Below are 27,943 nucleotides of genomic sequence, written 5' to 3' on the forward strand. Positions count from 1 at the left end.
GAAATCCTCTTGCCTCTTGGGTGAATAGGGTTATGGGTTGTGCAGAGGGTGTTGGTCCACTGAGCATCTTAGAGACTGTCCTTTATGGAGCCTAATGATCCTCACTGGGGAATGAGGCCAGGGTCCTAACTGTGGTTAGTTAGAGAGGGAAAGAAGGACGAGGGAAACTCAGATGTCCCTTCATGGCCCCTGGAGTTAGAGGACTTACCCCTTTGCACCTGGGATCAGGAGACCTCATTTCCTCGAGGACACGCACACTCAGACGTTAATCTTGAGTGTGGGTTCCGTTCTGGGGTCCAGGGCTGTTGTTAGCCACCAGGAATGACAGTGCTCTCCATGCTGAGTGGAGCCATTTTTGCCAGGAAAGAGAGCCCATGGTCACGCCTTGTGCAAAGCATCCCACGCCAGGGGCTCCCATGCCTACATTCCTGTCCTGAAAGGAAGCCACTCAGAGGCAAGGTGGGTCCAACCACCTCCCATGTGTTCACTCATCACTGTGTTCCAGCAGTCACCCCAGTGAACAGTCCTGATGGGATTGGATGTGGCTCAGAATGTCACCCTCATGAGCTCTACCCTGCCACAGCTGCAGTTCTGCAGTGGGAGAAACTCAAAACCTCAAAACACATGCACATGAAAGAAAAGAGCAAGAGCCAGAGCCCAAACAGGCCAGGTGTGGCAAAGACAGCTGGAGTGCCTAGGTTGGGACTCAGAATTATGTCAGTGGGGTGGCATTGCTGCTGGCACCAGCATGATAACCGAGAGCCAGCCCTGCTCATTTTGGGGAGCAGTGTGTTGGGGAAGGCAGCAGAAATTGAGAGGCAGGATTGAGTTTGGCCCTAGGAGGAGGTTGGGTAAGAGGCCAGTGTGGGTTGGAGAGCCTGAGCAGATAGACAGAGGCCAGGGCACACCCCAAAGCCTGGAGACTGCACTTGATGTCCAGGGTTGTGAAACACCACTTCCCCTCTTACTCACAACTGAGAGCAAGGGGCATTGATGAGTTCAGTTTGTGTGCGGCTGCATCCAAGGTGGCTCGGCTAGGAACCTCTGTTTCCTTGACTCAGGAGGCTGGGAGTCCAGGCTCCACTGAGGCTCGGCTGGGAGGATAGGAGTCTGAGTTTATGCCTGTGTTCCCTGTAGGATCCATGTTGGCTGAGCCTCAGTGTTTTTGTAATGAGAGGATGGGTGACCGTCATGTCTTTATCACAGGACACACTTGCTAAATGGATTTGTTTGCTCTGAGGAGGAAAGAGAGAGGGGGGAGTGGTGCTGGAGACAGGGATGCAGACAGGGGTCATGGACTTGGCATAACTCAGTCTTGGAGGTGATATCCCATCACCTGTACCCACTTGAATTCCCATGAATCCAGAGGCTGAGCCCCCTTGAGGTGAGGGGTGAACCGGTTCTGGGCAGCAGGATGCTGTGGTACCTCGGAGTCTCTGTGAGACCCCAACACTAGACACACTTGGCCCTTTTGAAATCTTAGGAGAAGCCTTGGGAAGTTGTATGGCAGAGGGGAGCAGCCTCTGCATCTCAGTCCCCTCCAACTTGCCATGGTGTAGAGAGGGAACTGCAGCCACGATGGGACGGACATTGGCCATGTCCCTGTGTGGGACACAGGCCTGATTGAGTTAGGGTGCATTCTTTGTCTCTCCCTTTCTTGTGATTATCCCATCTCTACATTTGTGCTTTAGCCACCTGTGAGTCCCATCTCTGGTTTCAGAGAGAACAGAGGGTGTTATGGGCCAATAGACACAATAAACCCTAGAGATTAGATGCTACCCTACTTTCCAGAAAAGACTGGGCACACCATGAGTTGCACAATGATGGGACCAGGGTCCAAAAGCTGCTGAGAGGGAAGGACTGGTTGTGAATGCATTTTTGAAGGCTCCAAGCTGGAACTCTAGTGGCACCAAGCAGGGCAGATGCTGGTGGGGATGTTTGGGTAGTTGTTGGTGAACACCTGCGCACCTGAGATGGGTAGGCATGGAGGAGAAATCGGCAGCCCATAGGGCTATTGAAAGTGGTCTTATGTGAAAAGAGGCTCAGGTATGGGCACAGGAAATGACATCATTGCCTTGACAATGGATCAAACAGAACATGGAACCCTGGTATCCAGGCACCCACTTCACTGACCAAGCCATCCGAGCTCACTTGGTTGGAGCCACTGGAGGGAGAAGGATGTTCTCCTGTGGTTGCAGACAATGCCGAGCCTCAGGCTCCCAGGAATCTCAGGGGGGCCAACTAGCCCTTTTGTGGATACACTGGGTGAGGCTTCATCTTAGACGCCAGAGCCTCTGGCAATTGTCGCAGAGGAGCTCAAGAGTAACAGTGAGTAGCACAGGGCAGGTGAGCCCAGCAGGCCCTCTAGTCTGATCCCTGATGAATGGCCCAGGACTCCTATTCTGACTCTGTGTGTGTGTGTGTGTGTGTGTGTGTGTGTGTGTGTGTGTGTGTGTTTGTACTGATGGGAACTGTCCCATTGTGCTTTGACTCTAGTGTATTGGCACAAGTCATTTTTCTGTTTGTCACCATTTCCATTTTGAACCCACCATTCTTGGTCCCAACCCAGGGTGAAAATGATCAGAACACGGAGGAGCCCTTCAGGGTTCAGAGCCTTGAACCTTACAGGCAGGACCAGCTTAGGAATGAGCTCCTGCCTGTCATTTGTGGGAGGAACCTACATTTCAGCAGCAACATGGGGTTAATCTCCTGGGATTTCATCCCCACCCAGCAGGTGCTGGATCTCTTGTTCCCAAAACAGCCACCTTCTTCAGTCTTTACTCCTGGTGCCACTCCACATCCTCCAAGGGGACAAGAACCTCAGGTTCTGGATGGATGTTGTAGAATGCCCACAGAGCCAACTGCCAGGCTGGGTGGGGTGCAGTTGCTGGGCTTTGCTGATGTTGTCATCCCCCACAGACCTTGGAACCTTCTGTGGCAGTGGCATCCAGGACCCCAGCAGCTGTGAGTAGCAGCTCCTCACTGCTTCACTCCAGCGAGCAGGTGGAAGACAGCCGCGTTGTTCACGTCCTCCTAGAGGGACAGAGCCTGAGGGAGACAAAGCGCATCCCGGTAAGCCCGACAGCAGGGCTGCCTCCTGGGTGTCCACACAGTGGAAGGCAGGAGACACAGCCAACCCCAGGGCTATGGTGGGAAATAAAGAAGACAGAGGTCCGTCTTAAGGGCTTGACCTGAGGAGGGAGAGCATCAGCATGCCCAGCTTCAGTGGTGAGTGGGCCTGTGTATTGTGGGTTTTGCAGGCCAGAAGTGCAGACGGAAGTGCTGTGGACAGATGAAGGCAGAGATATGTCCAGGGTGCAGGCTGCAGTGCCTAGAACTTGGTATTCTCAATGAGTGAAGTTGGAGCAGAGGAGGTGGCAGTGACTTGTCACATGTGTAGGAGGGGATGTGTTCCTGGTGGCAGGGAAGAGAACCTCCTTAGCATGACTAGGTGTAGGAGTTTGGGGTCGGGGTCACCTGGGGGGTCATGCCAAAGCTTCGGAATGTTAGGCTTTGCATGTATGTAAATACGGAGCTAAAGGTTTCTTGGCAGAATTTCTATGGATGTGCAGTAGACACGCTAATGCTGCAGGTGTCCAGCTGCAGAGGAGACATGTTCAGTGACTGCCAGTGCTGAGTCAAGTACATCATTACAACCAGACCCGTACCGAGCTTCCAGAGGCCAGGGCCTCTCAAAGCTATCATGAAGCACTCAAGTGCACACACTTGTATCTGAGTCTGTTTTGTGTCGTGGCAGTCAGGACCCAAATTTTCAGTGCATCTGCCTCTTGCACCCACAAAGGCAGCCTGCATCCCAGATCACACTTGGTGCGCAGATCCCTGGCCCATTGCTCTCATCTCAGTGAGATGAGAGTGTGTCTGTGCATAGGCAGTTTGGTCCTTTGACATGAGTGGAATGTGGCTCCCCAGGGGGAGGGGAGATGGCAGGTACAGGCAGATATTTGTACCAGGATTGTTCTAGTAGCACATTGCAAGAACCCAGGTGGTATATGGAGGACACACTCAGGTAGCAGGATAACAAGATTGTGCCCTTGTATATGTAGCTGAGATTTCTCCTGAATGTTTGACCACAGTCTTCTGGGTAGCTCTTCTAAAAGCCATTCTCTGATGACATTTGTCCCACCCTGATCCAGGTGACCTTTCAGGAGACGGTGACAAGCCTCATCCGCAGGGCCTTGGACCAAAATTTGTTGCAGCATGAGGATGTGGACAACTTTGAGCTGCTGTATATGATGTCTGAGGATGAGAGTAAGTAGGACAATCAGACAGTGGGGAGACATGATCCACAGTGGGCTCAGGATAACTGACAGCCAAGAGAAAATGGGCCTTGGCCCCAAAATACCAAAGTGTGATGGGCCTGGCGGAGACTCTCAGGGGTTGTGGGTGTTTTGTGGTATAATCCTTGAGTGCCACCTAACAATTCTCTCCACTTCGCTCTGCAGAAATCAAGGTCTCTGACCACTCACTCGTGTGTCTGTCCATGAATCTGGGAATACAATATTTCATCGTGAGGAAACGCCCCCAGGTCAAGGGAAAGGAGGTAAACACCTACCTTATTCAAGCTGTGCATGTGCTGCCATTCCACTCCGCCCTGAGGAAATAAGAAGCCTCAGCACCTGGACATATTTGCTGGAAGCCCATAGAGCCAACTGACAGTCTGGGGTGGCTTTCTGTTTCTGGGTTTGCTGATGCTCCATCCCCCACAGTTCTCAGAATCAACCTGCAAGTCCTCCAGGCCGCTTTCCCACAAGCAGGTGGGAGACACCTGCTTAATTCGTGTCCACTTAGAAACACAAAGTCCAGAGATGGCCAAGAGTGTTCTGGTAAGCCTGGGAGCAGGGGTGTCCCGTGGTGCTTACACCTGGGTGGGGAGCAGACACTGGTCCAATACCATGGACTACTCATGCCCTCTTGAATTTGGAGCTTCTGGATGATCAGGAGGATAGATGGGAATCAAGAAGGGAGAGGTCAGTGTGAAGGGCTGGAGCTGAGATGAGTGAGTGCAGCAGCTTGTCCACTGCCATGTCTGAGGGAGTCTGTGTGTCAGGTGGCAGCATGCAGTCCAGAAGGGCAGGGACAGGTATGGGTGACAGATGAGAATAGGACAGGAACTAGGTTGCAGGTTCCCTTGTATGGGATGCTGACGTCTATGGAGGAGGACAGCAGTGTGAGGTTCTCCATGTTCCTTGAACAAGGAGCTGAGAGAGTCTCTCTGCAGAGTCGATATGGATGTGGAGCAAGCACACTAAATGTCCAGGTAACCCAATGACCACCCTTGCCGGATGAGGTGCCCTCCTACATCCCAGCCAGCACTGAGCCTCTGGAGGCCAGGAGCTCTCGTGGCTATCTTTCAGCTCTCCTGTGTGTGGTCATGTTCCTGGGTCTGTTTTTGGCCCTGGCAATCCAGACCAAAGCCTCTAGGTTTTGTGCCTAGGCCATTCCCAATGCCGCCTGCATCCTTGGGCAGACCTGGGATCTTGGAGGCTATTGTCCCATTCCTCCCAACTTGTGGGATGAGATTGCATCTGTATGCAGGTAGTGGGGTCCTTTCACTCCGAGAGGAGTGCAGCTCCACAAAGAGCAATGGCAGGCCCAGGAAGTCCTATGTACAAGGATTGGGCTAGTAGCCTGTGGGAAGAGCCCACACGATGAGCAGGAGGTCAGCCTCGGGTAGTAGGGTCATGGATGTTGCCCTTGTATTTAGAGTGGAGGTGCCTCCAGAATGCCCCTGCCCACTGTCCTTGAGTAGTCACTTCAAGGCCCATTTCCTGAAGGCCTGTCTCCCATGCTGCTCCAGGTGACCTGCCACGATAGGGCTCCTGTCGTCATCTGCAGCGCCCTCGACCTACACTTCCTTACTGAGGAGAATCCAGAGGATTATGAGCTGGGCCAAATCATCTCTCGCCGTCAGAGTAAGTGAGACAATCAGATAGCAGAGAGCAATGGTCAGGATGTGGACTCAGGTCAACTCTTAGCAACAAAGAGTAGTCTCTGACCCCCAAGAACACTCCAACAGGTGTGTTGGGTTCGTGCACAAAGCCAACTGCACTTCTGCTGGTGGAAGGTCTTGAGGTCCAATGGTATACCCCGGTGGATATTGCGGCTCCCCACCAGGTGCCCTCCCCTGGACATGAACAGGCATCCAAAGCTGACATCTTTGAGGAGTGAGGAGGAAAGCCTCTCTCCAGGAGCAGTATGTTTTCATGGTCTGGGATAGGAGTGGTTTCAAAGGAACATGGGAATGCATGGGCTAAAGAGGGAACTGGCATTTTGTGGACTGAAGCAGTACTATTGAAAGCCTTCTGTGTGACCAAAAAACCACTGCCTGGGCAGAGCATTGCCAGGATTCTAGCAAGCAGTAACAGGATGAAATTGGGAAGAAAACACAGCCTGGGAGACAGCCTGAATCATCTGTTTTTGCATAAATTCCATGGTCTTACGCACCTGAGTCCACTAGGCAAGGAGTGATCACAATAGCCAGGTTGTGATCCCTAACTAAAGTCAGATGAGGGCTTCCTGAGCACGTAGCCACAGAGCTCATCTGATAATAATGCCAGCGCTTTTTCGTTGGTTGGTTGGTTGGTTTTTGTGAGCCAAACACCACAGCAGCCATTATCCCAGCCTATGTACCCTGAAGACCACCATCCCTATGAGTTCTAGGATCACTTGTCTCCTATCTTAACCTACTGTTAGGTTAGTAGAGTCTATGGAAGAGGAAGTCTGTCTGGGGCCTTGGTAGCCTAAGAAATTCATAGCAGAGATCTCCACATCCAACCCAGAAGGGATGGAGAACAGGCTCTAGGTTAGAGGAGGGCGACAGTAAACACATGTTCAGAGGAAGGAGAAGCGGCTGTTGTATTCCCCCACTCGGGGTCATGGCACCACTGGGCCATACACCATGTTGGAGGGAAGCAGTCCCTTTGCTGGTCTTTGGAACCATTGTTCTCAGTAGGGCAGTATTTGGAATGTGGCCTCCATTCTCAGAAGCCTGGTTCACATGGAGGCGGGCTCCACCAACACAGAAGCATGGCTCTAACGTGGTATCCGTGCTGGTCAGCCTGTCCTCACTGTGGCCATACTTGAGGAAAATAACTCAGAGGAGGAATCCTAGGCCTTTTTTCTCTGGGTTTCATAGCTTTCTCTTTGGTTGTGCACTGAGGCTGTCCATAAAGCTCTAGTGTGTGGCAGTGGAGAGCTCCTCAGCCCTTGCCACAAAGGCATAGACTGGGAGAGAGAGAACGAGGCTGGCAGAGAGGGAGAGAGAGAAAGATGGAGAGGGAGGACCTCTCCTTGGAGAATGAGGATTCAGTGGAGCCAACAGGAACAAGGTACTGTTGCCCAGGGCACAACCCTGTTTAGGTCTTACTCCAACCATGCTCAACCTTTCTTCCAGTCCCTCCCACCCCCCAGTAGTGTATTCATCTTGAATGAGAATTTCATGTTGACATCAGAGCACTCACCATCCAATGCTTCCCTCCAAACCCACCTATGAAGATGGCTCATGTGGGGACTGAATCTTCGGCACAGGAGCCTTTTGTGGGAGATTTCAGATGCAAACCCTAGTGGTGTGCTTTGGCAGATGCAAGAGGACCTGAGATATTCTGGAGTCCAAAGCCTTCGGTAGGAACAGACATTAGGTCTGTTGAAGTGCTCTGCCTAGTTCTTCCTCAGGGAGGACTGTGGAGGCTGTCTTTGTTGGTATTGGTGCTGAATTGGAGAGCTCTCAGGTGTGTGGCTCTGGCCTTTTCTGGCACAGGCTCTCAGATGTTGGCGTGTCCTAGGGAGCACCTCCTGAGTGCCACCTTCTTTTTTTACACCCCTCTCTCCCCAGATCTGAGGATTCCAGCAGAGGCCAACGTATTTTATGCCAAGAATCCTCACAAAAAATCCAACTTTGTGCTGAGGAAAAGGAGCCTCTCCCAAAAGAATGATGGGTGGATCGAGCCTCAACCTCCCTCTCGTCCTGCAAAGAAGGCTCCTGCCCTCCTGAGGATGCTTGCAAAACCATTCTGTTGCTGTGTGCCTGGGCGGGGCTGAGGCAGCCCAGGAATATTTACATTGATTACTATTTTCTTCAAAGTTTGAATCTATAGTTTGCCATTGTCCTTGACCTTGTTTAGTAACACAGTTGTTACTCTATCCTGTATTTGTTGTTTCCATTAATATATTATTATTATTTTAAAATATATATGTTTTTGTTACCTGATCTACTGTGATGATTTGAGTATACTAAATGTAGCAGTGATTACTAAAGGACACATCCAAACCAACAGGAAGGAATGTTTCATTCTATCAGCAAGAACTTTGGTTTTTAGGAGTTTGGCAGATGGCATTATCTGAGTCAGTTTTCCAATGGGGGCAATGAAGTATCAGCTATGATGGTACAAACACAAACAAAGACACACAAACACACACAAGAGCACACACACTCACTGAGAGATAGATAGACAGATGGAGTTGGTCTCTGCTGAAATACTTTGGAGACATGGTTCTGATTTCTCCCCTTTTGGAGTATTTTCAATTGCACAAGGTGTCTTGCAAATGAACCCATGTCTGAAGAAGACATGCATGTGTACTTCACATGCCACTTTTCACATAGCAGGAAGGTCATGTAATATTTTTCATGCAGCTGTCTTTTGACTGTGAACCATCCCATGAGGTCAGCTGTGGAATTTTCAACTTGTAGCATCACAATGGGGATCCACTCTTTGGATTTGGGGATATTTCCGATTTTCTTGATTCAGATTGGAATGATATATATATTAGTTTTTGATGAAAATTCTGCATTTGATGGTAATGAATGTCGTGCATCTAGGAATCTGTAGAGTGCAGACAATGAATGGATGCCTACTGTTGTCTGGACTGGTCTGAAAAGTCCTGTAGCATCTGAGCATGTGTGAGGGCTGTACAGGTCTTGCCAAAAGTCCAGGTCAGATGATCCTGCACAAAGCTGAACTCCTAGTGGTCTCCACAACAGTGTAAGGGCCAAGGAGAAACACACTTCCACACAGAAGTTGGGAAGCTACCTTATGAAGGTGATCATAGATACGGGATTATTAATATATCCAGGTTGGCATCTATTATTTTTTTAGCTTTTGACTTTCGCAGCTGTGGGCATCTTGACAACCATCAACTCCCTGTAAGCACAGACAACTCTATAAGAACCTGAGGATAAATTTCCCTGTGCATGTCCCCTTGTGAAACTGCTTAAGCACCGCCTGGTTTACACACAGGTGGAATTTCTAGGTCAAAGTGTGCATGTTTACTTCTTTGACTAAGCACTGCCAGGTGGCTCTTCTGCATAGCTCTACCTGTGGCCAGGATTGTATTATCTAGCTTTCTAACTTTTGCATGTTGAGTAGATACATAGTGGGAGCACACTGTTTTTGTTGGTATTTTTCTTGGTATCTATTCTGATGCTTTTCACTGGGGGATTTTTTCCTGTGAAAATGGGCTTCCTCTACTTGACCTTATTTTCTTCTTTTTAAAATTTTTTCAATGTGACTTTTTAATTTTAGTTTTATTAAAGACATTGCCCCTTGCTTGCATAGTCTATATCTAAAGCACTAGTCCTTGCTCCAAGGCCCAGCTTGCTCTCAGCTGAACCAGGAGGGGAACAGTCTTTGGCGGTAGACAAGAGACGCCCCTGCAGGGGGCACAAGTGCTTTGGCCCTCTGGTGACTTGCCAGCAGTGCTTCTCATGCCCACAGAGGGTTTCAGACACTGAGTCAATGGTCCAGGTGGTCTTTTGTTCAGTCTGATCTCAAATTGAGCTCCTCTGAGAGGTCATATTGAAGTCCTTGTGTGTACCTGACCCATCATTTTAAACAATATTCCAAGTTCACTTTTTGTGTGTACGTGGGTTCTGGGGATAGAACCCAGGGCCTTGAGCCTGTGAGGCAAGTGACCTACCTGAGCTACACCCTCAGAGACCCCTGTAAACGTATTTCCCCTTTGCCTCAGGGTCTAAGTTGCCAAGGCTGACCTCAAACGTTCCTCTTGCCTCAGCCTCCCTGGTGGCTGGCATGACAGGCATGCACCTGGGACTGTCACACTCGAGCCTGTGATGGGAACTCATGTGCATCTGTCCAGGGCTGAGCATGGTTAGGCAGAGCTGTGCTCCAGGCTCCCTGCAGGGCTGTGGAGGCTTCTGCTGCCCAGCAGCCCTGGTGCCATGGCCAGGGCTCCTCCCAGCCGAGGGCAGGCAGCTGCCCATTGCTGTAGGCTGACCTTATTTTCTTCTTATGGCACTCGTCCGTTCTCTGGAGTATGTTGTATGGTTTGTCCATTAGGAGTCTAACAGGTCCTCTAGAACCTTCAAACAATTAGTAAAATTCCTGAACAGTAAGTGAGCACGCGCAGAAATTGGGCTAATATTTTGGGAAGAACAATGTTGGATGATATATTCATGGCTTGAATATATCATCCAACATGAAGTTATATTTTATTACTTACAAAATAATAAAATAATGAAGCAATACCATGGGCTGAGCTAAAATAGATCCTTAGGATCTTAGGCATTCTGTAATAAATCTGTGTCACTTGAAGTATAGAGTTGATCGACTCTGAGTAATGAAACAGAAGTAAAGGTATCAAAGCCAATGATCATCTGTTTCCAATTTTCTGTGATTTGGTTCAAGTGGTAAAGTGGTGATATTTATTAATAATGGATCGAATAGGTTCATAATTGTTTTAGAGTACAATTAGATGCCTTCAAACTTTAGGCTACATGGGCACATTTGAGAACGGTTCCAGCCATTCTCTCATCCTTTGGGTCATTCCCCTCCTATGTCCTGTGAGACATTTTCTATGTGAGGCTTTAAGAAGAAGAAGAGAATATTCTGTAAAGAAAACCTTGTGATCTGTGCAGTATGAAGTTGAATGGATTCATTCAGAAATCAGAAATTCTATTGAAAGATATTTATTTTCATGAGCCAAATAAAACCTATTTTTAGGCATCCTGGTGAAGACAAGGTTTTATCTTTATGTCTCATTTTCTATGTTTTGTTGTTGTTGTTGTTGTTAGAATGAAATTCATATGTTGCCAGACCATTCTATCAGATGTGTAACTAGATGCCATTTAAATTACCCACTTTTACATGGTAGACAGTTTTTAATGAACACTGCCTGTCTGCACCTTTTTTAAAAACAGGACTGGGATCAGAAGCCCAAATACCAATTTTTAGCTGGAGCATATTTTTCATTTGGCCTATCTGTCAGTATTCCCTGAGGTCATCTGTGCAATCAGCTTCGTTACTCCTGCTCCCTCACTGGATTTCATAGAAACCATATGCTATGTATGAATCAGGGACACCAATCCCACAACATAGCATTCTTGGAATATCCAAAGTCCCACTTTTCACTTCGCCATGCCTGAGATCAGCAGTAATATTTATCAGCAAATGTGAGATTTTCAAAGATCCAATTCTATGTGCTCCTTTCTCATAGAGCCTTAGGCAGGGATATAGCATACATAAATATTAAGTAAAGTCCATAGTTTTTAAAATGTCATCCATTGAATAGTTGACACATGTCTGAGATACTTTTTATTTTGGAGGAGGTATTATTTAATAGGGAATTCCAACAGCTACCTAATAGTGAAATGAGAAGTCTTGCATCCATTTTATTGTGTTTCTGATGATTTTTATGAGTAAGGGTAAGATACTTCCTTGTTCTGATGCAGATGTTGCCCACTTTTGTGAATGGATGCGGGGTGTCACCTACTACTTGCATATCTGCATATTGGGCTTGACACTGCTATCGTACTTGGTAGTTGGCAAAAAGTCAATACTGAAGTTAAGCTCTTGTGTTCTAGCAGCAGAGCTGAAGATCCTTGATGTGCCACCTTCTGCAATCCATGCTGCTCTCTTCATGTTCCTTATTGACTTCCTGGTGATGAGCATCATGGTCTCCTGGTCTTGAGAATGGCCAAGCATTGCTCTGTGAATGTGGAAGATGGGCATGTGGAAGGCTCCAGGGAGGAGGGATCATTGAACATGTACTCGAATCCATGTGCCTGTTGAATGACCTGTTTTTTTATTTTTGGGTTTTAAGGGAGACACTGCCCTAAAACACTTCTGTGCAGCTGGGGATGCAGGCTTCTGCTTCACCTTGCAGGAAGCATTAACGAATCCTTTCCAGAAGACATGAGAAGAGAGAAGTGAGCCTCTGGTATCATGCAGGTTCCTTGCATTGCCCATGGGCTAGAAGAGAGAAGAGTTGCTTCATGAGATTTGATCCCCTTTTTCCTGAAAAGTTCCACACAGAGGTGAGTCCCCAGCATGTTTAGAAATCATTTCAGACACCTTTCTGGACGGAATTGAATCAGAGCCCCTGATGATGTGGAAGAGCTAAAGATGGGTTTGCTATGAATTTTCTATTTCATTCATCAGGGCCTGAGTCAAGTCAGTCATTGTGCTGTCAACACATGAGCTGCTGGTCAAATGTGAGGAAGTGGTCTTGCTTTATGAAAACACCACCCTGATTCAGTGAGCCAGAGGCAGCCTGCAGTCCCTGTTTTCCTGTAAAGGCAGATTGCTGTGGATGGCCTCTGGCCTCGTCATGCAGCCCTGCTCAGAGTAGGGGATTGAGGGACCAGGCAGATCCCTAGTTCCTTTTGACCTTATTGCCATTGGGCCACCCCAGGGTCCTTGGACTCTACCTGGTCTTCTGGCCTGGGTCAGGGGATGTGAGGTTTGGAATCCCCCTCTGTGGCAGGATCCCAGCCCCCCAGCCACTTGAGGTCAGCACATCCTTCCCTAATTGTGTTAGAGTTGGAGACTTCTCCCACCCATCCTCATCCATGCTCATCCCACATTTTGTAGCTTGGCACCTGAGGACCTTTATTCATTGACTTAGTTGTTAGTGATGATGGTTACTAAGACTAAGTGACTCTTTCAAGTCACATCACTTGCATGGTAGGGCTAGAGCATGGATCTTCCTAATTGATTTCATGGGACTCTCTCATGGAAACTGTGACTGCTTCCTAAACACACACTCTACATTTGGAGTGTCAAAATTCTTGCCACTGCCTCCTTGGCAAGTGTATCTTGTCTTCTACGTGGGAATTTCACAAATATTTTCCTTTGGTTTGTGGAGGTCATGCAGAAGGGATTTCATTTGAAATAGCCCAAACAAGAAATACCAGTTGTCTTTTTCGCACATGGATGTGTGTAGTGAACACCCCTTTCTGTGTGCTTGCATGAGTTACTCCTTTGAATTTGTTGAAGAATGGTTGGCTGGGGAGCAAGTTAACGAGAGATGGATATCAATGGTTGTCAAGTATTCTGACGTGAAGAATGTATTGAGGATGTGAAGGCTTTTCTAGCTAGTTCCTATGGCTCAGTCAGGGATCAGTCAGAGGATTCTGTCTGGTAGACTCTTTGGCACAGATGTCAAAGTGGCCTGGTCTTACCCTGTCCAGGACTGAATGCTGAGCTTGAGTGGGAGCTTCTTGTCATTTCAAGCATTTCCATGAGTCTGTCCTCTGTTCTCTTGTATCCAAGTGGTTTCTAATAGGAAAGCAGAACAAAAATTGAAAGTATGGTGATTGATTATTTTTACCAATGTTATTTCAATCCACTTTGTTTAATACGAAATTACCTTTATGCTAGTAAGATTTCATATGTGAGGAAATAATGAAAATATTGGGGTTAGGGGATGAGAATATGCAAATCAAACATTTTTGAGCACCAAGACCCGTTTTTTGTTTTTGTTTTTGTTTTTTTTTTTAACTTAAATAATATTAAGTGCCAGAGGACCACCGCTGCCATTCAGCCTCAACAACCTCCAGGTCCAGCCTCCAGGTGACCCATTTCACCAGGGTGTGTGGGACCACACTGTCCTGGGATGAGAGAACAGTACCCACGGATGTTGACATCTCACAGAGTAGATATTGCCAGTGACAGTAGGGAGCTATTGGCACATGAGGAAGGGAAGAGCTCTCAGGATGGGAAGAGGGGGCCGCTTCGAGACTCATTTTGTATGGCACGAGGCTGCTGGGTGTGGTGTTGGCCTGGGCCCACTGAGTGGGGCAGATCCGTGGTCTGTGTTTCTGTACCCTCCTCTGTAGCCTGTGTTGGCAGCAGATCAGGGAATTGCGATCAGAAGTGCTCCCAGTAACACAGGCACCAGCCCCCAGAGTGTGTGCCTATCCGTTTCCCCACCTGGCCTGACTTAGTGCCTGTCTTGCCTCAGGGCTGAGACCCTACAATCTCTGATGAGGGTGTCTGTGGTCCAGATCCAACCTGCATGGCCAACATGCTCAGACCTTCAGCTGGGTCCTAGGCTGCTGCAACCAAACTCTGTTAACTGGGTGGCCGACAACAGAGGAAGTGTCTTCCGTTGAGCTCCAGAGGCTCAACACAGTAGGTGTTGGGCTGTCCCAGTGCCATAACCCCTCCCAGGTTTCAAGGGGACTGTCTCCCCAACTCTCCCAGCCCTTGCCCACTCTCCTATTGCTGCCCACGATCTGTGGTTCCCATATGGGCATCCCGCCCTGGCTCCAACCTCACATATCCGGTATCCCCCAGTCTCCCTGGTATCTGGGTCCAGACTCTCCTCTTCCTACAAGAATATCAGATATTGGATTTGGTCCCAGTTGATGCTGTGTTCCATCATGTGAGCTCTTAGCTTCATCACTGTGCAAAGACTCTTTTCCCACACAAGTTCGCACGACTTTTGGCTGGCTAAGAATTTTCAGGCGACACTTTTCTAATGAGTACACTTTCCTTCCTTCCGATCTCCCACCAGTGAGCATTCCTCGCACCCTTGTCCTAGTTCCTTTATGGCAGTTTCCCTCCTTATGGCTGAGAGGACCTAGTGACCCCTGAATTCACACGTTCTCCTCAATCACCAACACACTGCAGAATTCTCCAGGGGGCCATATATGCTCCTGGAAGTTGGTGTTGGAAATAGTTCTCCATCCATTAATCACTCCCTCACTCACTAATGTCCTTGTGTCCTTGAGAAAGGCTCTCCCTTTCCTGGTTTTCCTGAATAGAAATCCTCTTGCCTCTTGGGTGAATAGGGTTATGGGTTGTGCAGAGGGTGTTGGTCCACTGAGCATCTTAGAGACTGTCCTTTATGGAGCCTAATGATCCTCACTGGGGAATGAGGCCAGGGTCCTAACTGTGGTTAGTTAGAGAGGGAAAGAAGGACAAGGGAAACTCAGATGTCCCTTCATGGCCCCTGGAGTTAGAGGACTTACCCCTTTGCACCTGGGATCAGGAGACCTCATTTCCTCGAGGACATGCACACTCAGACGTTAATCTTGAGTGTGGGTTCCTTTCTGGGGTCCAGGGCTGTTGTTAGCCACCAGGAATGACAGTGCTCTCCATGCTGAGTGGAGCCATTTTTGCCAGGAAAGAGAGCCCATGGTCACGCCTTGTGCAAAGCATCCCACGCCAGGGGCTCCCATGCCTACATTCCTGTCCTGAAAGGAAGCCACTCAGAGGCAAGGTGGGTCCAACCACCTCCCATGTGTTCACTCATCACTGTGTTCCAGCAGTCACCCCAGTGAACAGTCCTGATGGGATTGGATGTGGCTCAGAATGTCACCCTCATGAGCTCTACCCTGCCACAGCTGCAGTTCTGCAGTGGGAGAAACTCAAAACCTCAAAACACATGCACATGAAAGAAAAGAGCAAGAGCCAGAGCCCAAACAGGCCAGGTGTGGCAAAGACAGCTGGAGTGCCTAGGTTGGGACTCAGAATTATGTCAGTGGGGTGGCATTGCTGCTGGCACCAGCATGATAACCGAGAGCCAGCCCTGCTCATTTTGGGGAGCAGTGTGTTGGGGAAGGCAGCAGAAATTGAGAGGCAGGATTGAGTTTGGCCCTAGGAGGAGGTTGGGTAAGAGGCCAGTGTGGGTTGGAGAGCCTGGGCAGATAGACAGAGGCCAGGGCACACCCCAAAGCCTGGAGACTGCCCTTGATGTCCAGGGTTGTGAAACACCACTTCCCCTCTTACTCACAACTGAGAGCAAGGGGCATTGATGAGTTCAGTTTGTGTGCGGCTGCATCCAAGGTGGCTCGGCTAGGAACCTCTGTTTCCTTGACTCAGGAGGCTGGGAGTCCAGGCTCCACTGAGGCTCGGCTGGGAGGATCGGAGTCTGAGTTTATGCCTGTGTTCCCTGTAGGATCCATGTTGGCTGAGCCTCAGTGTTTTTGTAATGAGAGGATGGGTGACCGTCATGTCTTTATCACAGGACACACTTGCTAAATGGATTTGTTTGCTCTGAGGAGGAAAGAGAGAGGGGGGAGTGGTGCTGGAGACAGGGATGCAGACAGGGGTCATGGACTTGGCATAACTCAGTCTTGGAGGTGATATCCCATCACCTGTACCCACTTCAATTCCCATGAATCCAGAGGCTGAGCCCCCTTGAGGTGAGGGGTGAACCGGTTCTGGGCAGCAGGATGCTGTGGTACCTCGGAGTCTCTGTGAGACCCCAACACTAGACACACTTGGCCCTTTTGTAATCTTTGGAGAAGCCTTGGGAAGTTGTATGGCAGAGGGGAGCAGCCTCTGCATCTCAGTCCCCTCCAACTTGCCATGGTGTAGAGAGGGAACTGCAGCCAAGATGGGACGGATATTGGCCATGTCCCTGTGTGGGACACAGGCCTGATGGAGTTAGGGTGCATTCTTTGTCTCTCCCTTTCTTGTGATTATCCCATCTCTACATTTGTGCTTTAGCCACCTGTGAGTCCCATCTCTGGTTTCAGAGAGAACAGAGGGTGTTATGGGCCAATAGACACAATAAACCCTAGAGATTAGATGCTACCCTACTTTCCAGAAAAGACTGGGCACACCATGAGTTGCACAATGATGGGACCAGGGTCCAAAAGCTGCTGAGAGGGAAGGACTGGTTGTGAATGCATTTTTGAAGGCTCCAAGCTGGAACTCTAGTGGCACCAAGCAGGGCAGATGCTGGTGGGGATGTTTGGGTAGTTGTTGGTGAACACCTGCGCACCTGAGATGGGTAGGCATGGAGGAGAAATCGGCAGCCCATAGGGCTATTGAAAGTGGTCTTATGTGAAAAGAGGCTCAGGTATGGGCACAGGAAATGACATCATTGCCTTGACAATGGATCAAACAGAACATGGAACCCTGGTATCCAGGCACCCACTTCACTGACCAAGCCATCCGAGCTCACTTGGTTGGAGCCACTGGAGGGAGAAGGATGTTCTCCTGTGGTTGCAGACAATGCCGAGCCTCAGGCTCCCAGGAATCTCAGGGGGGCCAACTAGCCCTTTTGTGGATACACTGGGTGAGGCTTCATCTTAGACGACAGAGCCTCTGGCGATTGTCGCAGAGGAGCTCAAGAGTAACAGTGAGTAGCACAGGGCAGGTGAGCCCAGCAGGCCCTCTAGTCTGATCCCTGATGAATGGCCCAGGACTCCTATTCTGACTCTGTGTGTGTGTGTGTGTGTGTGTGTGTGTGTGTGTGTGTGTGTGTGTGTTTGTACTGATGGGAACTGTCCCATTGTGCTTTGACTCTAGTGTATTGGCACAAGTCATTTTTCTGTTTGTCACCATTTCCATTTTGAACCCACCATTCTTGGTCCCAACCCAGGGTGAAAATGATCAGAACACGGAGGAGCCCTTCAGGGTTCAGAGCCTTGAACCTTACAGGCAGGACCAGCTTAGGAATGAGCTCCTGCCTGTCATTTGTGGGAGGAACCTACATTTCAGCAGCAACATGGGGTTAATCTCCTGGGATTTCATCCCCACCCAGCAGGTGCTGGATCTCTTGTTCCCAAAACAGCCACCTTCTTCAGTCTTTACTCCTGGTGCCACTCCACATCCTCCAAGGGGACAAGAACCTCAGGTTCTGGATGGATGTTGTAGAATGCCCACAGAGCCAACTGCCAGGCTGGGTTGGGTGCAGTTGCTGGGCTTTGCTGATGTTGTCATCCCCCACAGTTCTTGGAACCTTCTGTGGCAGTGGCATCCAGGACCCCAGCAGCTGTGAGTAGCAGCTCCTCACTGCTTCACTCCAGCGAGCAGGTGGAAGACAGCCGCGTTGTTCACGTCCTCCTAGAGGGACAGAGCCTGAGGGAGACAAAGCGCATCCCGGTAAGCCCGACAGCAGGGCTGCCTCCTGGGTGTCCACACAGTGGAAGGCAGGAGACACAGCCAACCCCAGGGCTATGGTGGGAAATAAAGAAGAGAGAGGTCCGTCTTAAGGGCTTGACCTGAGGAGGGAGAGCATCAGCATGCCCAGCTTCAGTGGTGAGTGGGCCTGTGTATTGTGGGTTTTGCAGGCCAGAAGTGCAGACGGAAGTGCTGTGGACAGATGAAGGCAGAGATATGTCCAGGGTGCAGGCTGCAGTGCCTAGAACTTGGTATTCTCAATGAGTGAAGTTGGAGCAGAGGAGGTGGCAGTGACTTGTCACATGTGTAGGAGGGGATGTGTTCCTGGTGGCAGGGAAGAGAACCTCCTTAGCATGACTAGGTGTAGGAATTTGGGGTCGGGGTCACCTGGGGGGTCATGCCAAAGCTTCGGAATGTTAGGCTTTGCATGTATGTAAATACGGAGCTAAAGGGGTTCTTGGCAGAATTTCTATGGATGTGCAGTAGACACGCTAATGCTGCAGGTGTCCAGCTGCAGAGGAGACATGTTCAGTGACTGCCAGTGCTGAGTCAAGTACATCATTACAACCAGACGCGCACCGAGCTTCCAGAGGCCAGGGCCTCTCAAAGCTATCATGAAGCACTCAAGTGCACACTCTTGTATCTGAGTCTGTTTTGTGTCGTGGCAGTCAGGACCCAAGTTTAGAGGGCATCTGCCTCTTCCACCCACAAAGGCAGCCTGCATCCCAGATCACACTTGGTGCACAGATCCCTGGCCCATTGCTCTCATCTCAGTGAGATGAGAGTGTGTCTGTGCATAGGCAGTTTGGTCCTTTGACATGAGTGGAATGTGGCTCCCCAGGGGGAGGGGAGATGGCAGGTACAGGCAGATATTTGTACCAGGATTGTTCTAGTAGCACATTGCAAGAACCCAGGTGGTATATGGAGGACACACTCAGGTAGCAGGATAACAAGATTGTGCCCTTGTATATGTAGCTGAGATTTCTCCTGAATGTTTGACCACAGTCTTCTGGGTAGCTCTTCTAAAAGCCATTCTCTGATGACATTTGTCCCACCCTGATCCAGGTGACCTTTCAGGAGACGGTGACAAGCCTCATCCACAGGGCCTTGGACCAAAATTTGTTGCAGCATGAGGATGTGGACAACTTTGAGCTGCTGTATATGATGTCTGAGGATGAGAGTAAGTAGGACAATCAGACAGTGGGGAGACATGATCCACAGTGGGCTCAGGATAACTGACAGCCAAGAGAAAGTGGGCCTTGGCCCCAAAATACCAAGGTGTGATGGGCCTGGCGGAGACTCTCAGGGGTTGTGGGTGTTTTGTGGTATAATCCTTGAGTGCCACCTAACAATTCTCTCCACTTCGCTCTGCAGAAATCAAGGTCTCTGACCACTCACTCGTGTGTCTGTCCATGAATCTGGGAATACAATCTTTCATGGTGAGGAAACGCCCCCAGGTCAAGGGAAAGGAGGTAAACACCTACCTTATTCAAGCTGTGCATGTGCTGCCATTCCACTCCGCCCTGAGGAAATGAGAAGCCTCAGCACCTGGACATATTTGCTGGAAGCCCATAGAGCCAACTGACAGTCTGGGGTGGCTTTCTGTTTCTGGGTTTGCTGATGTTCCATCCCCCACAGTTCTCAGAATCAACCTGCAAGTCCTCCAGGCCGCTTTCCCACAAGCAGGTGGGAGACACCTGCTTAATTCGTGTCCACTTAGAAACACAAAGTCCAGAGATGGCCAAGAGTGTTCTGGTAAGCCTGGGAGCAGGGGTGTCCCGTGGTGCTTACACCTGGGTGGGGAGCAGACACTGGTCCAATACCATGGACTACTCATGCCCTCTTGAATTTGGAGCTTCTGGATGATCAGGAGGATAGATGGGAATCAAGAAGGGAGAGGTCAGTGTGAAGGGCTGGAGCTGAGATGAGCGAGTGCAGCAGCTTGTCCACTGCCATGTCTGAGGGAGTCTGTGTGTCAGGTGGCAGCATGCAGTCCAGAAGGGCAGGGACAGGTATGGGTGACAGATGAGAATAGGACAGGAACTAGGTTGCAGGTTCCCTTGTATGGGATGCTGACGTCTATGGAGGAGGACAGCAGTGTGAGGTTCTCCATGTTCCTTGAACAAGGAGCTGAGAGAGTCTCTCTGCAGAGTCGATATGGATGTGGAGCAAGCACACTAAATGTCCAGGTAGCCCAATGACCACCCTTGCCGGATGAGGTGCCCTCCTACATCCCAGCCAGCACTGAGCCTCTGGAGGCCAGGAGCTCTCGTGGCTATCTTTCAGCTCTCCTGTGTGTGGTCATGTTCCTGGGTCTGTTTTTGGCCCTGGCAATCCAGACCAAAGCCTCTAGGTTTTGTGCCTAGGCCATTCCCAATGCCGCCTGCATCCTCGGGCAGACCTGGGATCTTGGAGGCTATTGTCCCATTCCTCCCAACTTGTGGGATGAGATTGCATCTGTATGCAGGTAGTGGGGTCCTTTCACTCCGAGAGGAGTGCAGCTCCACAAAGAGCAATGGCAGGCCCAGGAAGTCCTATGTACAAGGATTGGGCTAGTAGCCTGTGGGAAGAGCCCACACGATGAGCAGGAGGTCAGCCTCGGGTAGTAGGGTCATGGATGTTGCCCTTGTATTTAGAGTGGAGGTGCCTCCAGAATGCCCCTGCCCACTGTCCTTGAGTAGTCACTACAAGGCCCATTTCCTGAAGGCCTGTCTCCCATGCTGCCCCAGGTGACCTGCCACGATAGGGCTCCTGTCGTCATCCGCAGCGCCCTCGACCTACACTTCCTTACTGAGGAGAATCCAGAGGATTATGAGCTGGGCCAAATCATCTCTCGCCGTCAGAGTAAGTGAGACAATCAGATAGCAGAGAGCAAGGGTCAGGATGTGGACTCAGGTCAACTCTTAGCAACAAAGAGTAGTCTCTGACCCCCAAGAACACTCCAACAATTGTGTTGGGATCGTGCACAAAGCCAACTGCACTTCTGCTGGTGGAAGGTCTTGAGGTCCAATGGTATACCCCGGTGGATATTGCGGCTCCCCACCAGGTGCCCTCCCCTGGACATGAACAGGCATCCAAAGCTGACATCTTTGAGGAGTGAGGAGGAAAGCCTCTCTCCAGGAGCAGTATGTTTTCATGGTCTGGGATAGGAGTGGTTTCAAAGGAACATGGGAATGCATGGGCTAAAGAGGGAACTGGCATTTTGTGGACTGAAGCAGTACTATTGAAAGCCTTCTGTGTGACCAAAAAACCACTGCCTGGGCAGAGCATTGCCAGGATTCTAGCAAGCAGTAACAGGATGAAATTGGGAAGAAAACACAGCCTGGGAGACAGCCTGAATCATCTGTTTTTGCATAAATTCCATGGTCTTACGCACCTGAGTCCACTAGGCAAGGAGTGATCACAATAGCCAGGTTGTGATCCCTAACTAAAGTCAGATGAGGGCTTCCTGAGCACGTAGCCACAGAGCTCATCTGATAATAATGCCAGCGCTTTTTCGTTGGTTGGTTGGTTGGTTTTTGTGAGCCAAACACCACAGCAGCCATTATCCCAGCCTATGTACCCTGAAGACCACCATCCCTATGAGTTCTAGGATCACTTGTCTCCTATCTTAACCTACTGTTAGGTTAGTAGAGTCTATGGAAGAGGAAGTCTGTCTGGGGCCTTGGTAGCCTAAGAAATTCATAGCAGAGATCTCCACATCCAACCCAGAAGGGATGGAGAACAGGCTCTAGGTTAGAGGAGGGCGACAGGAAACACATGTTCAGAGGAAGGAGAAGCGGCTGTTGTATTCCCCCACTCAGGGTCATGGCACCACTGGGCCATACGCCATGTTGGAGGGAAGCAGTCCCTTTGCTGGTCTTTGGAACCATTGTTCTCAGTAGGGCAGTATTTGGAATGTGGCCTCCATTCTCAGAAGCCTGGTTCACATGGAGGCGGGCTCCACCAACGCAGAAGCATGGCTCTAAAGTGGTATCCGTGCTGGTCAGCCTGTCCTCACTGTGGCCATACTTGAGGAAAATAACTCAGAGGAGGAATCCTAGGCCTTTTTTCTCTGGGTTTCATAGCTTTCTCTTTGGTTGTGCACTGAGGCTGTCCATAAAGCTCTAGTGTGTGGCAGTGGAGAGCTCCTCAGCCCTTGCCACAAAGGCATAGACTGGGAGAGAGAGAACGAGGCTGGCAGAGAGGGAGAGAGAGAAAGATGGAGAGGGAGGACCTCTCCTTGGAGAATGAGGATTCAGTGGAGCCAACAGGAACAAGGTACTGTTGCCCAGGGCACAACCCTGTTTAGGTCTTACTCCAACCATGCTCAACCTTTCTTCCAGTCCCTCCCACCCCCCAGTAGTGTATTCATCTTGAATGAGAATTTCATGTTGACATCAGAGCACTCACCATCCAATGCTTCCCTCCAAACCCACCTATGAAGATGGCTCATGTGGGGACTGAATCTTCGGCACAGGAGCCTTTTGTGGGAGATTTCAGATGCAAACCCTAGTGGTGTGCTTTGGCAGATGCAAGAGGACCTGAGATATTCTGGAGTCCAAAGCCTTCGGTAGGAACAGACATTAGGTCTGTTGAAGTGCTCTGCCTAGTTCTTCCTCAGGGAGGACTGTGGAGGCTGTCTTTGTTGGTATTGGTGCTGAATTGGAGAGCTCTCAGGTGTGTGGCTCTGGCCTTTTCTGGCACAGGCTCTCAGATGTTGGCGTGTCCTAGGGAGCACCTCCTGAGTGCCACCTTCTTTTTTTACACCCCTCTCTCCCCAGAGCTGAGGATTCCAGCAGAGGCCAACGTATTTGATGCCAAGAATCCTCACAAAAAATCCAACTTTGTGCTGAGGAAAAGGAGCCTCTCCCAAAAGAATGATGGGTGGATCGAGCCTCAACCTCCCTCTCGTCCTGCAAAGAAGGCTCCTGCCCTCCTGAGGATGCTTGCAAAACCATTCTGTTGCTGTGTGCCTGGGCGGGGCTGAGGCAGCCCAGGAATATTTACATTGATTACTATTTTCTTCAAAGTTTGAATCTATAGTTTGCCATTGTCCTTGACCTTGTTTAGTAACACAGTTGTTACTCTATCCTGTATTTGTTGTTTCCATTAATATATTATTATTATTTTAAAATATATATGTTTTTGTTACCTGATCTACTGTGATGATTTGAGTATACTAAATGTAGCAGTGATTCCTAAAGGACACATCCAAACCAACAGGAAGGAATGTTTCATTCTATCAGCAAGAACTTTGGTTTTTAGGAGTTTGGCAGATGGCATTATCTGAGTCAGTTTTCCAATGGGGGCAATGAAGTATCAGCTATGATGGTACAAACACAAACAAAGACACACAAACACACACAAGAGCACACACACTCACTGAGAGATAGATAGACAGATGGAGTTGGTCTCTGCTGAAATACTTTGGAGACATGGTTCTGATTTCTCCCCTTTTGGAGTATTTTCAATTGCACAAGGTGTCTTGCAAATGAACCCATGTCTGAGGAAGACATGCATGTGTACTTCACATGCCACTTTTCACATAGCAGGAAGGTCATGTAATATTTTTCATGCAGCTGTCTTTTGACTGTGAACCATCCCATGAGGTCAGCTGTGGAATTTTCAACTTGTAGCATCACAATGGGGATCCACTCTTTGGATTTGGGGATATTTCCGATTTTCTTGATTCAGATTGGAATGATATATATATATATTAGTTTTTGATGAAAATTCTGCATTTGATGGTAATGAATGTCGTGCATCTAGGAATCTGTAGAGTGCAGACAATGAATGGATGCCTACTGTTGTCTGGACTGGTCTGAAAAGTCCTGTAGCATCTGAGCATGTGTGAGGGCTGTACAGGTCTTGCCAAAAGTCCAGGTCAGATGATCCTGCACAAAGCTGAACTCCTAGTGGTCTCCACAACAGTGTAAGGGCCAAGGAGAAACACACTTCCACACAGAAGTTGGGAAGCTACCTTATGAAGGTGATCATAGATACGGGATTATTAATATATCCAGGTTGGCATCTATTATTTTTTTAGCTTTTGACTTTCGCAGCTGTGGGCATCTTGACAACCATCATCTCCCTGTAAGCACAGACAACTCTATAAGAACCTGTGGATAAATTTCCCTGTGCATGTCCCCTTGTGAAACTGCTTAAGCACCGCCTGGTTTACACACAGGTCGAATTTCTAGGTCAAAGTGTGCATGTTTACTTCTTTGACTAAGCACTGCCAGGTGGCTCTTCTGCATAGCTCTACCTGTGGCCAGGATTGTATTATCTAGCTTTCTAACTTTTGCATGTTGAGTAGATACATAGTGGGAGCACACTGTTTTTGTTGGTATTTTTCTTGGTATCTATTCTGATGCTTTTCACTGGGGGATTTTTTCCTGTGAAAATGGGCTTCCTCTACTTGACCTTATTTTCTTCTTTTTAAAATTTTTTTCAATGTGACTTTTTAATTTTAGTTTTATTAAAGACATTGCCCCTTGCTTGCATAGTCTATATCTAAAGCACTAGTCCTTGCTCCAAGGCCCAGCTTGCTCTCAGCTGCCCCAGGAGGGGAACAGTCTTTGGCGGTAGACAAGAGACGCCCCTGCAGGGGGCACAAGTGCTTTGGCCCTCTGGTGTCTTGCCAGCAGTGCTTCCCATGCTCACAGAGGGTTTCAGATACTGAGTCAATGGTCCAGGTGGTCTTTTGTTCAGTCTGATCTCAAATTGAGCTCCTCTGAGAGGTCATATTGAAGTCCTTGTGTGTACCTGACCCATCATTTTAAACAATATTCCAAGTTCACTTTTTGTGTGTACGTGGGTTCTGGGGATTGAACCCAGGGCCTTGAGCCTGTGAGGCAAGTGACCTACCTGAGCTACACCCTCAGAGACCCCTGTAAAAGTATTTCCCCTTTGCCTCGGGGTCTAAGTTGCCAAGGCTGACCTCAAACGTTCCTCTTGCCTCAGCCTCCCTGGTGGCTGGCATGACAGGCATGCACCTGGGACTGTCACACTCGAGCCTGTGATGGGAACTCATGTGCATCTGTCCAGGGCTGAGCATGGTTAGGCAGAGCTGTGCTCCAGGCTCCCTGCAGGGCTGTGGAGGCTTCTGCTGCCCAGCAGCCCTGGTGCCATGGCCAGGGCTACTCCCAGCCGAGGGCAGGCAGCTGCCCATTGCTGTAGGCTGACCTTATTTTCTTCTTATGGCACTCGTCCGTTCTCTGGAGTATGTTGTATGGTTTGTCCATTAGGAGTCTAACAGGTCCTCTAGAACCTTCACACAATTAGTAAAATTCCTGAACAGTAAGTGAGCGTGCGCAGAAATTGGGCTAATATTTTGGGAAGAACAATGTTGGATGATATATTCATGGCTTGAATATATCATCCAACATGAAGTTATATTTTATTACTTACAAAATAATAAAATAATGAAGCAATACCATGGGCTGAGCTAAAATAGATCCTTAGGATCTTAGGCATTCTGTAATAAATCTGTGTCACTTGAAGTATAGAGTTGATCGACTCTGAGTAATGAAACAGAAGTAAAGGTATCAAAGCCAATGATCATCTGTTTCCAATTTTCTGTGATTTGGTTCAAGTGGTAAAGTGGTGATATATATTAATAATGGATCGAATAGGTTCATAATTGTTTTAGAGTACAATTAGATGCCTTCAAACTTTAGGCTACATGGGCACATTTGAGAACGGTTCCAGCCATTCTCTCATCCTTTGGGTCATTCCCCTCCTATGTCCTGTGAGACATTTTCTATGTGAGGCTTTAAGAAGAAGAAGAGAATATTCTGTAAAGAAAACCTTGTGATCTGTGCAGTATGAAGTTGAATGGATTCATTCAGAAATCAGAAATTCTATTGAAAGATATTTATTGGCATGAGCCAAATAAAACCTATTTTTAGGCATCCTGGTGAAGACAAGGTTTTATCTTTATGTCTCATTTTCTATGTTTTGTTGTTGTTGTTGTTGTTGTTAGAATGAAATTCATATGTTGCCAGACCATTGTATCAGATGTGTAACTAGATGCCATTTAAATTACCCACTTTTACATGGTAGACAGTTTTTAATGAACACTGCCTGTCTGCACCTTTTTTAAAAACAGGACTGGGATCAGAAGCCCAAATACCAATGGTTAGCTGGAGCATATTTTTCATTTGGCCTATCTGTCAGTATTCCCTGAGGTCATCTGTGCAATCAGCTTCATTACTCCTGCTCCCTCACTGGATTTCATAGAAACCATATGCTATGTATGAATCAGGGACACCAATCCCACAACATAGCATTCTTGGAATATCCAAAGTCCCACTTTTCACTTCGCCATCCCTGAGATCAGCAGTAATATTTATCAGCAAATGTGAGATTTTCAAAGATCCAATTCTATGTGCTCCTTTCTCATAGAGCCTTAGGCAGGGATATAGCATACATAAATATTAAGTAAAGTCCATAGTTTTTAAAATGTCATCCATTGAATAGTTGACACATGTCTGAGATACTTTTTATTTTGGAGGAGGTATTATTTAATAGGGAATTCCAACAGCTACCTAATAGTGAAATGAGAAGTCTTGCATCCATTTTATTTTGTTTCTGATGATTTTTATGAGTAAGGGTAAGATACTTCCTTGTTCTGATGCAGATGTTGCCCACTTTTGTGAATGGATGCGGGGTGTCACCTACTACTTGCATATCTGCATATTGGGCTTGACACTGCTATCGTACTTGGTAGTTGGCAAAAAGTCAATACTGAAGTTAAGCTCTTGTGTTCTAGCAGCAGAGCTGAAGATCCTTGATGTGCCACCTTCTGCAATCCATGCTGATCTCTTCATGTTCCTTATTGACTTCCTGGTGATGAGCATCATGGTCTCCTGGTCTTGAGAATGGCCAAGCATTGCTCTGTGAATGTGGAAGATGGGCATGTGGAAGGCTCCAGGGAGGAGGGATCATTGAACATGTACTCGAATCCATGTGCCTGTTGAATGACCTGTTTTTTTTTTATTTTTGGGTTTTAAGGGAGACACTGCCCTAAAACACTTCTGTGCAGCTGGGGATGCAGGCTTCTGCTTCACCTTGCAGGAAGCATTAACGAATCCTTTCCAGAAGACATGAGAAGAGAGAAGTGAGCCTCTGGTATCATGCAGGTTCCTTGCATTGCCCATGGGCTAGAAGAGAGAAGAGTTGCTTCATGAGATTTGATCCCCTTTTTCCTGAAAAGTTCCACACAGAGGTGAGTCCCCAGCATGTTTAGAAATCATTTCAGACACCTTTCTGGACGGAATTGAATCAGAGCCCCTGATGATGTGGAAGAGCTAAAGATGGGTTTGCTATGAATTTTCTACTTCATTCATCAGGGCCTGAGTCAAGTCAGTCATTGTGCTGTCAACACATGAGCTGCTGGTCAAATGTGAGGAAGTGGTCTTGCTTTATGAAAACACCACCCTGATTCAGTGAGCCAGAGGCAGCCTGCAGTCCCTGTTTTCCTGTAAAGGCAGATTGCTGTGGATGGCCTCTGGCCTCGTCATGCAGCCCTGCTCAGAGTAGGGGATTGAGGGACCAGGCAGATCCCTAGTTCCTTTTGACCTTTATTGCCATTGGGCCACCCCAGGGTCCTTGGACTCTACCTGGTCTTCTGGCCTGGGTCAGGGGATGTGAGGTTTGGAATCCCCCTCTGTGGCAGGATCCCAGCCCCCCAGCCACTTGAGGTCAGCACATCCTTCCCTAATTGTGTTAGAGTTGGAGACTTCTCCCACCCATCCTCATCCATGCTCATCCCACATTTTGTAGCTTGGCACCTGAGGACCTTTATTCATTGACTTAGTTGTTAGTGATGATGGTTACTAAGACTA

The sequence above is a fragment of the Urocitellus parryii genome, chromosome Y (genome assembly GCF_045843805.1).
Source record: "Urocitellus parryii isolate mUroPar1 chromosome Y, mUroPar1.hap1, whole genome shotgun sequence".
In the NCBI taxonomy this organism is placed as follows: Eukaryota; Metazoa; Chordata; class Mammalia; order Rodentia; family Sciuridae; genus Urocitellus; species Urocitellus parryii.